Source organism: Panthera tigris, chromosome D2 (assembly GCF_018350195.1).
Source record: "Panthera tigris isolate Pti1 chromosome D2, P.tigris_Pti1_mat1.1, whole genome shotgun sequence".
NCBI lineage: Eukaryota > Metazoa > Chordata > Mammalia > Carnivora > Felidae > Panthera > Panthera tigris.
The window spans coordinates 6267784-6281054 of record NC_056670.1 but is presented as its reverse complement, the minus strand read 5'-3'; the positions used below and the strand labels follow the sequence as shown (position 1 = coordinate 6281054).

General features: G+C 44.8%; 1 protein-coding gene across 1 annotated transcript in view; it reads right to left on the bottom strand.

Moving 5' to 3' along the window:
- The window catches only part of A1CF (APOBEC1 complementation factor), a 76687-nt gene extending 73486 nt beyond the window's left edge, over positions 1-3201 (bottom strand). Inside the window, exon 1 of the mRNA XM_015544714.2 lies at positions 3169-3201. The gene's annotated coding sequence lies outside the window, so the exon portion shown is untranslated. The remainder of the gene's footprint in view (positions 1-3168) is intronic.
- Between the last annotated feature and the right edge of the window lie 10070 nt (positions 3202-13271).

Sequence of the window (13271 nt, the reverse complement as noted above, 5' to 3'; positions counted from 1 at the left end):
TTAAAGCTGAGGTCCTCGTTGGACTGGGGTGGATGGGCTAAACTGATTAAATGAGCTCTCCTGATCCCATCAGCAGGACATTTTACAGCTGCCTGGACCCTACAGTGACGCTTCTCCTTCTCCGGATGCTTTCCAGGGGGGGTGGGGACTGTTAGAACTGCACTTTAGAGGAGCCTGGTTACTGTTTCCATGAGTAAGATCAAATGGTGTTTACCCTCCGTCGATCAATACCGTCTTGTTTGAACGGATTGAGTCACTTAGAGACACATAAGGTAATGAAAACGATTGCGCAATGGTACCCAGCTTCCTACCCCGCTTGCCGAGGGATGACAGTATTTTAAGAGCCGGTTCCCGAAACCGACGTGTCACATCGACTGGCTGTGTGGTGAAACGAACACCCGCTTGGGACTGGATGCCCTGTGGGTTGCTCTGCCAAGGGCCCTGGGCTTTTAGCTGAGCGTTTCCTTGAGCAACCTTCTCTAAAACAAAAGGATACTCTGCTCTGTTGCCGTTGCTGCTGTCTGTGTAGAATAAAAGAAAGCCAGAAGTTTTTTGTTTGTTTGTTTTTTTGTTTTTGTCTTTTTATCTGAATAGATAGAATATGGTTACCATTGGTGGCTGATCAGAACTTTATCGTTTGTGCACAGTTTTCGATCGAAAACGTATCAGTACAGTCTAAACAAAGAGCAGTAAGTGGGGCGAGTTTCAGGAAATTTTGCTGGAGGTTGTTACAAACAGAGACACGGGAAGAGGACTGCGTTTTGCTGAATTCCTACCGTGTGCCCCGGATGGCGCCTGAACCGTTTTGCTATGTCATCTTGTTAAACCCTCGCTAAATTCTCTGGGGTGGGTCCTACTCTCCTTGCACACTTGAGGAATCTGAGCCCAGGGAAGTTAAGTAGTGGGCCCGAGGCCACACAGCGAGGGGAGCTTGGGAACAGGCCTTCCGAGCGAGCTCTGTCAGAGGAAGAGTCTGGTGTTCTTTCTGTAATGAATTTGGAAAATCTCGAAGAGAGGCATGGTCTTGTTTGTTGGGATATTGCTAGGCTCTCAGGTCCCTCGGATGGTTTCAGCTGGTTCTGGGTTTAGGGGCTGCAAAAATGTTTGTTCTTTCTCAATCTGTGTTCTCAAGAATACCATTGCTGAGATATGTGAGTAGATGTTCCGGAGTGATGTTCTGTTATAGATGAAGCTCAGGAAGCAAAATACCACCCACCCCTAGATGCTCACCAGAAACGGATACGTTGACACGCGCAGTAAATGCCTAGCCCCCCGGCAAGTACAATTACAATGGTTTACTAACTGGGTGATGGCAAGCCTGGTAGGTAACTAATCTGTGCTCAATTTTCTCATTAGTAAAATGTTATAATAGTGTCTTACCTTCCATGGCTGTTCTGAAAATAATGTAGATAAACAGTGGACTGGGCGATACGGTGCTTAAGAAACGTCTGCGATTATTATTACTGCAAACATTCATGTGATAACATTCACCTGCTTTAACCTAACCACCTTTCCTCAACTTGACATTGGGGCTACTTCTGGGGGAGGGCACATTTATTAACATCCACTGAATACAGCGTAGGACATGTTGTATTTGAGACAACACAGAGTCAACTTGGGATTTGCCCACTGAAAAATAGTAACTAAATATTCAATAATAACAACAAACAACAACAACAACTATTCAGTGTTTCCCTATCCATCGTGTCAGTTCATATTTGCCCACTGTTTTTCTTTCTTTTCCTTTCTTTTTGACAATTCTCTTCCCCCTTCCCTTACACCTGATAAATAGTAAGGTGGAACAGTAAAACATGAGAATGGTCTCCAATGGGCAGTATTAACATGATTCTGGAAAAGATGGCCCTGAAAATCATCTAGTCACTCATGTCTATTAGCCTGTATTTGGCAGGGGAAGGCCTCAGCTCCCCAACAAGTAAGCCCTCTCGTTATCTCCAGATCTACATTCCTACTGTTTATACCTCAGCACATATTACCAAGGATGCTTCAGAGCAGACCAACACATCTTTGGAGCTTCGAAATCATAACGAAAGCTGAGTCCGTCAATGTGTGTTTTCGAAACACTCATCGGGCACCATGCACAAAAATGTTCTGTTCCTCGCCTCCTGGGAGATACCCAATGCACATCTGACAAGTCCTACTGCAAATACACCTGTTTAACTTGGAGCCCCATTTCTCCTTCGCATTTATTTTAACCATCATGGCACAAGAGTAATTCCATCAGAGTTTAAGAGATTTCTGGTAGGAATGGATATTCCTGGTAAGTACTCTGACTGCCATCTTTCTTTAGAGAAAATCGCATCATATTTTGGTTGTGAATCATCTTTTTGGGGTGAACAGAATGATCATGTGAAAATATATCTGCTGTGGCACTTGCCCAAACCATCCCCAAAGGAAAAGCTCTAATCGGCTATCCCCAAGGCTGAGGTTTAACACACTCAAAGCCAATCATTTTCCATGACTGTTTTTGTTTTGTTTTTTGTTTTTTCTGTTTTGCTAGAATGAAAAGCAAATAGCTTAGGCTGTTCCTTTGGTGAGAGGTAGGATCCTGGCAAAGGACACGGCGAGAATTGACCAAGGTGATTTTGTGTGGGTTTCTTTTCTGTGGAGTTTCGCGTTTTAGATTTTGGTTTTCGGTGGTTGTGAAGGATAAGAGAGAGGGAAGGAGAGACTTGAACATACAAAATCTCAAGTATAGTAGGGATTGTGACCTACACAGAGAACTCAGAATCTGCTGGTGATATTAATGCCATTTCTCCTGTAATTACATTTTTTTTTAATGTTTCCGGGGGTCCTAGGATCAGGACAGCCAACCACAGTTCTCCCAGCTGTCTGGCTACTGCTAAATATACTTCTCCGACACATCAGCCCTGCACTTGAACCTAAAGTGGTAAATCTACTTTGCAGCTTCAGAATTTGATTAAACCAAGTAGTGGAAGATGGCTGCCATTTCATTCTGAGATCATATGATGGTCCCAATCTGTTCTTTGGTTTTCGGGTTGCTCCATTCATATGAAAACAGCCAGAAAGCACCCTGAATTAGGCTCTAGGGTCGAAGAGGGCAGAAGCTGTTCTCACTGCATTCCCACGGAGCCACCCTGCACAGTTTCCCAGAGCCGAAGCAGAAAAAGCAAAACACATGCACCGTACCTGAGCGATTTCAGAGATCCCCACCCGGAAAAGGTTTCCTTGATTATGGCGAGTTCAACGTGTCACTCTGGTTATGCCCTAATCATCATATCAAACTCCAAAGGTTCAGTGGCTTTAGGTTTGGTTTACAATTGCTGGGAGTTAAACTTTAACCCGCCCTGTCCCTCGCATCCATGCAGCCCTTTGACCGGATAATTGGGTCACCGCAGCCCAGCAGAGTCGACAACATGACCGTGAGCATTTGTTCACAGCATCAAGATACGTTTTGCGCGAAACACCAGTGGCGTGAATATGATTTTGAGGCCGTTTTCGTGAGTTGCGTATTGAAAAGAGTGGAAATCTCTGCAGTGTGTGTAACGGGGCTTTTATTTACATTAGCTCCCTTGCTTTCTGTTGCATCAAAATGACATTAAGTCTAAGGTACATTTGGGAGAAACTTTTTTTTTTTTTTTACACTTTTTATACCACTGTGGTACACGGAGTAAAGTGTGGTGTTTCGGGTCAAGCATGTAGATACATGTTGGCTTACAAGGAGAATCTACACAAAGCGTTTGTATAACCAAGCAAGTAGGGTCCGATGGGTTGGGGAAACACGCTTCTTTTTACAATAGCTGCTCATCTCCACCTTAAGAGGGCACGGTTACTGCGGACGCACAGCGATGAGCCGTGTACTGGGTCCTATGGGATCTGAAGCTATTATTCATGGCTTGAAATCTCAGTGGTAACTGCATTTCTTTTCTGAAGAAATTTTTTTATTAAAAAAAGTTGTTTAATGTTTCTTTCTCTTTGAGAGAAGGTCAAAGCATGAGCGGGGAGGGGCAGAGAGAGAGAGAGGGAGACACAGAATCCGAAGCAGGCTCCAGGCTCCCAGCTGCCAGCGTGGAGGCGGATGTGGGGCTCGAACCGATGAACCGTGGCATCGTGACCTGAGCTGAAGTCAGATGCTTAATCAACTGAGCCACCCGGGTGCCCCAAGCATCTAACTCTTGATTTTGGCTCAGGTCATGGTCTCACGGTTCAGGAGTTCGAGTCCCACATCGGACTCTGCGCTGACAGAGCAGAGCCTGCTTGGGATTCTCTCTCTCTCTCCCTCTCTCCCTCTCTCTGCCCCTCCCCCTCTTTTTCTCTCTCTCAAAATAAATAAACTTAAAAAACGATTAAAATAAAAAACACCACAAAACCAAAGCCCTCCGAATTTTGAGTAAAATTTGGCTTATAAGCCACAGACCTCCAAACCAGATTTAGAGGCTACCCTTGCTTGGCTTCAGTTCAAGTAAGAGGAGTCTAATTTTCTGGGGTGACAGCACAAGTTTTGCCCTGGAGTTGTGCCCTGGGACTGGGCTCTGAGGGAAGCACTCATGCTCCAGGAAGCCACACAGCTGCACGAGGGACACATCCCTGGACAACCCTAGGGGTGGACCCCCTCCGAGCCATGTCCCTGGGGTTTCCCGGGGAAAGCTCAGTCCGGGTTTGCACGGTTCCCGAGCGAGTGGGGGATCCTTACCATGCGTTTGCGGAGAACTGTGGGGGAGATGTCAGTCCAGGGACAGTTTCCTTCACTGTTTTGTGTGGCAGGTGCCTGAGGTAGGTGAAAAATGGAGACGTGGAGGGAAGAGCCCTGGGGTTTCAGGTATCTCGTGGAAACAGAAAAACACAGCAGGTAAAAGATGGCATTGATGAACTAGTTATAAAAAAAAAATTGGCTTCTCATGTGAGGGGTCCTGGCATTCAACAGGACAGGGCTGTGCTCATGTGAGACCAAAGGGTTTGAAAAATCAGTTAAAAGAGCCCTAAAATCTGATAATTAGATTGGCCAATTGACATATTAGCCAGAAGACCAAAGGCAGTAATGAATTGGGTGGCATTAGGATGTTGCTGGAAAGTTTTTCCTTTTGTATTTCCTAAATCCTATCTCCTTGCTGTGATAGGGATATCGCGGTCTGTAGCAAAGAGGGAAATCATAGAAAATCTCTTTCTGGAGGGTACTTAAGGGGACAGTCTGTGGCCCTGGGACCAAGGGAAGCCACACTTGTGACCCTGATCCCATCAGCGCAACCAAGGGAAATAACTGTACCCGGAATGGCGGGGGTTAGCCCTTCTGGGCCCTCGTTCTCCTAGGAGGGACAAAGCCATAAGCAAATAAACCGTTACACGGTGTTAGCAAAAAGCAAATAGGTTTCAGTAGTGGCTGGTGAATAGTTGGTCATCTGTCTCTTCTACAGTCACCCAGGACCTACTAAGCATCGTGTTACATGGGTGGTTATTTAAAATGCAGGTTGAGTCCCTTAGCAGGCTGTCAAATCATCAACCTGGGCTGTGGCCAACATTAAAGCAGAAGAGAAACTGTCAGGTGAATTGTGCGCAGAAGGGGTACGTTCATGAAACTTTGGTTTCAGGTGCGTGTGTTTATGGGCATGTGTGTATTGCTTGTGATGAAAAATTTACACTAAGGCACAATTTTCAGAGCTTCAAAATAATATGTTAGTTTTCAGGGGTTCAGTGGTTGACCAACCAGATGTAGAGTATACTCATTAAAATGTTTTTTTTAACGTTTTATTTATTTTTGAGACAGAGAGAGACAGAGCATGAACGGGGGAGGGTCAGAGAGAGGGAGACACAGAATCTGAAACAGGATCCAGGCTCTGAGCTGTCAGCACAGAGCCCAACGCGGGGCTCGAACTCACGGACCGAGAGATCATGACCCGAGCCGAAGTCGGCCGCTCAACCGACTGAGCCACCCAGGCGCCCCTAGAGTATACTCATTAAGCAAATACTCCCCACAACACTCCACTAAAGGATACTTGGAACAAGTATTACAAAGGAGGAGTACAGGATGCTAAACGCAGCATTAGACACAGGTGGAACTGGGGAGGGGGGACTGAGGAAAGTCTTCCAGAATGTCTGAGACCAGAAGGGGGAGGGCACGAAGGTGGGCATTAGAGCAGGTGGAAGCAACACAGTGGATGCCATGAGTTTGAATAACTTTGGCACAAATAACTGATAGAGGCCAGGTGTGAGGGGGAGAAAGAGGCTGGAGCCCAGTAAGTGGCACCGGGGACCTTCAGTGCTACCCCCGGGCAAGGGGGAGTCCCTAGAAGGGTTTTAAGAAAGTGAACCATGTGATCGATTTGTGTATTTGGGGTGTAGAGTTGAGAGCAAATTGTTGGGGGACAACAGTGCCTGCCTCTCTCCTTTTTTTAAGTCAAAATATGTTTGTCTTAGAATTATTCATACATATATATATTTGTATAAATTATATACATTATAAATATAAATACTCATATATACAAATAAGAGAGATTTGGATTCGAGGCAGGAGAAGCATTTGACAGACCATTTGGAGAGAAGGTGGCAGTTGATGGGGGTTGATCAGGGTGCGGGCAATAGAGCAAGAATGGACAGAGGAAGGAAGAGACGTGCATAGCTGTCTGCGATCGGTCCGTAGTAGGTGCTCATTAAACGGTAGTTATCATTTGCATGTGAATTTCTTGGCTTGTGGATTCTAACTGATCTTGCCTGTAATATCCAACTGTCTTGGCCACCCAGCAGAGCTGGCATATTTAGGTAAAAATCACTGATTGTTTATTGATGGTGTAGGTAAAACATAAAATTGTCAAAAACTTCAAAGCCAAAGATTACCAAGACCTAGAAGTTTCCCTTCTGGCTACAACCCCTCCCTCTCCTACCTCAGTGAAAGATTTCTTTACTGTTGTCAACTTTCTAGGAACTCCAAGTACATTTTGGAAGGGGGTATTTAATGAACTGGAATGGAGTGTTCTAGAAAATGAAAGGGCCATGCCAGACACACTACACAGGGCAAGCGTCTTATTCTCTTTCCTGGTCCAATGTGTGGGAAGAGCTCTGAGCAAGGAGCTGGTACTTGGGGAAACCAGTGCTAACGTCATCCCTCGGGAGCTCTGTCACCTTGAGCAAGCTTCTGCCCCTTGTGTGGGTCTCCGTGTCCTTGCCTTTGATGAGGACAGCATCTCCCTCAGGATTATGGAGAGGGTCAGATGAGTTGGCATGCGTGAAACTGATTTGAAAATAACAGGGTGCCGTCAGAGCAGAGTGGAATCATTACGGAGCAAATTAAACCTGCATCCTCAAGGCTGTGTCAGGGGAACGTCTTCATCTGTGAAATAAGGACTTCTAGAATGTAAGCCTGCTCCTTCAGAGATGCACGGCACTTTGAACCTAAAAGCTCGGTGCTTATTCTTACTGCCTGCAAGACGGGAAGAGGGCGGCACTGAATTCACAAGGTTAGAATCCGTCTGTTCTCTAGCGTCCCATCTCAGGATTTTAGACCTTGTGAAACGTATTGGTTTTGTAACTACAGCCATCTAGTGTTGATTGATTAAAACATGCATATGCTCGCGGACATACACACACATGAATGGAGGTGCACACACACACACACACACACACACACACACACACACACACACACTCACACTCCTTTGTTTTGGGCTCTAGGAAATTGCTTTTGGTTCTCCTGACACCTTTGAACGGTATTTTCACTGTGCCCTAGTTGTAGGATGAAATGACTCGAGAAAGTATCTGAAGTCTAGGTTCCCTCTAAAAATCATGGAAGCAAGTGGGATACTCCATACTTTGTCTTTTCCACGTGAGTGGAGGGGCGCCTGGGCAGCCCAGTCAGGTAAGCGATGGCTCTTGATTTCAGTTTAGGTCATGATCTCACGGTTCGTGGGTTTGAGCCCTGTGTTGGGCTCTGTGCTGACAGTGCAGAGACTGCTTGGGTTTTTCTCTCTCCATCTCTCTCTCTCTCTCTCAGCCCCTCCCCCCCCAAATAAATAAATAAACATTAAAAAAATAAATAAACATGAGTATCCTCCTCATGTCAGTCCCTGTTTCTTCTCATAGTCAGTCTTAGGTTTCATGAATGATCTTGAAATTAGAGTTTCCAAATGTCTCATTGTGTTTTTTTTTAAAGCAATGTTGAGTTCATCCCCAAAGCAAAAGCAAATATTAATTTTTGTAAAAGAACAATTTTAGAAACAATTTGATCACCAATCTGGTGATTTTCTTTATTAATATCAGAAAACACCAATCATTGGTGATTGGCTCACACACGAGTGAGCAGGGGAGAGGCAGAGAGAGAGGGAGACACAGAATCTGAAGCAGGTTCCAGGCTCTGAGCTGTCAGCACAGAGCCCAACGCGGGGCTTGAACCCACGAGCTGTGAGATCATGACCTGAGCCGAAGTCGAATGCTCAACTGACTGAGCCACCCAGACGCTCCATAGAAGTTCCGTTTTGTTTCCATTTTGTTACTTTTCTTCGTCTTAAGTTCCATTTTTTATTTCATAAACATGATGATCATATTTCTTTTATAGCCCGTATGTGATCATTACAGTCTAGGAAGCGATTAGCAGTCGAATTCTTCTCTTTGTTGTTTCTGTGGACCCTCTCTGAAGATGCCACATGTCCACATAGTTTGCCACTTTAGGTCGTGGGGTTATGCGCAATAGAAGCTTTTTATATGTGGGAATCCTGGATCTGAGTTTGCCAGCTGGGTGGTGAGGGAGCGTCACTCCGGAGAGGCTCTCTACGTGGGCTTTCTCTGGGACACATTGCTGTCTTGACTTTCTTACCTCGGGATTTCTGAGACTGCAGGGTATGGATGAGACATGTGGATGTGGGTGTGTGTTCGTGTGTAAGTATATATATTTTATAAAGAGATGTAGATACACTTATAGCTATCTTAAGATGGGCATAAGGAAAGGGCAGTGGTGAAAAACAGGAGAAATTTGATCTCATTCAGAGGGAAGATTGAGACAGACAAATTCCATTTTCATTTCCCTTCGCCAGGGGGCAAACATTTCCCAGTTTACATTTCATTTTGGGTGGTGCAGCTCATTTAACAGTCCTGGCTCCCTTACTTTTTTTTTTTTTTTAACGCTCCTTAAATTTACATTCCTTCCTGTGAGTTCAGCTAGGCATTTACGTGAACATTCTATTTTCTATCCGCATCTCCACTTCTTTTAGTGGAAATTATATTAATTTGAATATATTAATTAATTTGAATTAAGTTTTGATTCTTATAATAGGAAGCCCCAAATAGCAGTGATATAAACAGGATAAATTTTTATTTCTTTTTTAAAATGTTTGTTTATTTTTGAGACGGAGAGACAGAGTGCAGGTAGGGGAGGAGCAGAGAGAGAGAGGGAGACACAGAATCTGAAGCAGGTTCCAGCCTCTGAGCTGTCAGCACAGAGCTGACACGGGGCTTGAACTCCTGAGCTGTGAGATCATGACCTGAGCCAAAGTCAGACACTTAACTGACTGAGCCACCTAGGTGCCCCTATATACATATATTTTAAAAAAATGTTTATTTTGAGAGAGAGAGAGGGAGAATGGGGGAGAGGCAGAGAGAGAGGGAGACAGAGAATCTCAAGTAGGCTCTATACCATCAGCACAGAGTCCAGTGCTGGACTCGAACTCATGAGATCATGATCTGGGCCAAAATCAGGAGTCAGAAGCTTAACAAATTGAGACACCCAGGTGCCCCATTATGTAAAATAAGTCAAAGGAGGCAATGAGAGGTAGCAGGGGGCCTATGGGATTTTATCAGGGACTCCTTCCTGTCCTCAGCTGCAATGTGACCCTCATTTTCATACACTGGGGTCCTGCTTGAGCTCATCAGGACAGATGAAATCCAGAGGGTAGGGTCAAGAGAGGGGTTAGAGGTCGTGTCTCTCTCTTAAGGGAGACTCTCCTCAAAGTCCCACTCGACAATTCTGGCCACGTCCCACTGGTCAAAATTTGGTCTTCTGGTCTCCCAGATTGTATGTGGGGGGACTCTTCTTCCGAGGCTGCCCCAAGTAAGACAAGGTTCTTTTACGACGAGGACCGAGTCGAGGTGGACAACCAGTCTTTTCCATAATGAGAAGTTTCTCAAGATGTCTAGCCTACAGGATTGTGGCTCTAGGAACGATTTTCATTGAATACTTATATCACACTTGATACTGGGGTCATTGGAGCTGGCGGGCATGGTCTCCGCTCTCGTGGGACTTTAATCCCAAGGGATATATTGTCATACACATAATAACTTCATCTCTAGGGAGACATTTCATGTCTCTGAGTCTCCGTTTTCTCCTCTGCATCCACCTAGGGACTGTTGTGATGGTTAATTTCGTATGTCAACTTGGCTAGGCTATGGTCCCCAGGTATTTGGTCAAACGTTATTCTAGATGTCACTGTGAGGATATTTTTAGGTGAGAGGAGCATTTGAATCAGTAGACTTTGAGGAAAACAGATTACTCTCCATAATGCAGCCTGCTTGTGGGCTCCCACTGGGGCTCCTCCCTCAGGCTCCTCCCTGGGGCTCCTGCCTGCTGGTTTCCCCTGCAGACTATGGGCTTGCCATGGCTCGAAGATCACATGAGCCAATTCCTTAAAATCTCTCTCTCTGTGTATATGTATATTTGGGCACACACACATACATGTATACACGTATATTATATACATGTAATTCTAATTATGTTTATACACACACACACACACACACACACAATCTTATTGGCTCTGAAACAGAACCATGACTGATACAGTTTTATAGATCATGGAATACACAAGGTGAGAGGAGGTCTAGATCCTGTTGTACGGAGGTAGAGAAGGTGAAGTGATAAAGCTATGCACGCTGTTCTCTGAAGCCTCACCAAGTGCGAGCAGGCACCGGAAAAGTAGGGAACTGGGCCAGGCACCTTATTACTAGAGAGTGAGGAAACCCAGCATCCAGGGGACAAGCTAGGTAAGCACCACCAGCCCGTCCTCACACAACGCCCCCACTCGTGTGCATGCACACCCACACGCTCACATGTCCACACTCATGCACATACACACACACACCAGAGGCAGGCTAATATAAAACTTACCTTAGAAATTTGATCATAATAAAACAGAGACGATAAAGTTAAAAATTAAACAACTGAGGTCCAAAAGCATCTGAAAAGCGACAACTCCATGCTGAAGCAGCCACATTTTGAATATAGAATTTCCAAGAATTATTACCCTCAGATGTACTTGATAGAAATTAGCACTCACCAGAGAAAATAGGTTCCCATGAAAAAAAGAAATGATGGGCAGCTAGAAATATTTCAGTACTGCTTGCATTCTGATAATAAGAATGTATTTAGGCATTACTTATAATAGTAATTAGTTTTAAAGCAAAATCTACATACTGCTCTGGGTAAAGTGTTCACTAAATAGATTGCTGAAGAAATACTAAAAGTGAACTTGTTGTGTTGGAATGGAATTGGGTCAAGAAAAGAGAAGGACAGGAGTGCTTACTTTATGTATTTATTTTTTGAGAGAGAGAGAGAAAGAGAGCGGGGGGAGGGAAGAGAGAGAGAGAGAGAGGGTGAGAGAGAGAGAATATGAGTAGGGGAGGGGCAGAGGGAGAGGGAGAGAGGGAATCCTAAGGAGACTCCACGCTCTGTACAGAGCCTGAGGAAGGCTCCATCCCACGACTCTGGGATCATGATCTGGGCCCAAATCAAGAGTCAGACACTTGACCGACTGAACCACCCAGTCGTGCTTACTTTAAATTTTGTTCCGGTCCCAGGAATGGTAGTGTCTCTACTGAGCCTGGAAGAAGGGTATTCCCCTTTACCACCTGGGTGGTCATCATACCATTAAAGTGGTAACTTCCCTTCCAGCAGCAGAACTCTGTGATTCTTCCGTAATCTGAGTTCCTGAAGGCCAAGTGTGCAGGTGGGGCTGAAGCCATGGCAAGTGGGGAGCTCTGAGTAGGCTTCCAGGTGGAGCTCAGAGTCAGAAGCCCCCATCCACAGGAAGATGAAAGAGGCCATGAAATCTGGAGAGTCTTTAATCTGAACCTCTCCTTTTACAACTGAGGAAATTGAGAAAGAGGCGACTGGGGAGGCTGGTAGAAGGAAAAACGACTCCCACACTTGAATTCCTATTTCGGAACCTAGCGGGTTCTGGGTTTCAGCTGGGGGGTCTGGGTGGGACTCATGGGAATGACATGGCGGACTGTTGATGTCTGGTAGGGTGGTCTAGTTCCTGAGCCAGATGTCCTGCCTCTGTAAAATCTAGCTCTCTCACTCACTAGCTGTGAAATCTTGGTGAAATTACATAAGTTCTTGATGCTTAATTTCCTTCTCTCTGAAATGGGTCATTTTGAGAAAAATTATATAAAGTGTTTAACCGTCGTCGGGCATACTCTGAAGTATTCAGTGGATGTTAGCTTTAGATCATTCAAGTACATCGTGAGCTCCATTGATTTAATTCACCCTCCAGAAAGGTTTCCTAGTGAAGCGGGAAGGGAAGGGTTCCTTTATACTGTTGTTTGACAGAAATATAAAAGAGACACTGTCAGGGCTCATGGTGTATACAGTTTGTGTCAAAACACAGAGTGTGTCTGGTGTTCAAGAAGTTGCTATTATGCCTGAGCCCTGGCGTGAGAGAAGGCGCCTTGTGGTATAAAATGCAGAACAGGTTGTGTTTGCTTTGGCCAGCGAGAATATTTTGGGATTTTGTTGCTGGAAAAATTTTGGCCTGTCCACACAAATTACTTCTAACCCATTAACTTCACACATCGGAGCACCAGTGAAAATAGAACGACCAAATTTTACAACCTCCCCCAATACTGTTCACTCAGTTGGAAAACGAGCTCCATGTTAATGGCAGTTACTTTGGATTTGTTTGCTGCAAAAGAGACATTCAACCAAAACACCAGTTAAAGGCACATTTAACTCGGCAAGACCTACTTTGCTGAGTTCCTTTGAGTTCAAACATCTGACTGCTAACTGTGCCTGAGAGTTGTTTTAATTTTTTCTTCCTTTCCTTTCCTTTCCTTTCCTTTCCTTTCCTTTCCTTTCCTGTCCTTTCCTTTTTTCCCTTCCTTCCTTCCTTCCTTCCCACCCTACTTCCCTCCTTTCTTTCTCTCTTTCTTTCTTTCTTTTCTCATCCTTTCCTTTCTTTTCCTTTCTTTTCTTTCTCCTTCCTTTCTCCTTCCTTCCTTCTTTCTTTTTTTCTTTCTTTCTTAATTTTTAGAAGGAAAGTAGATTGACATTTTTACCATCCTGTGAACTTTTTACATTCTCCTATGACTGGCTAGTA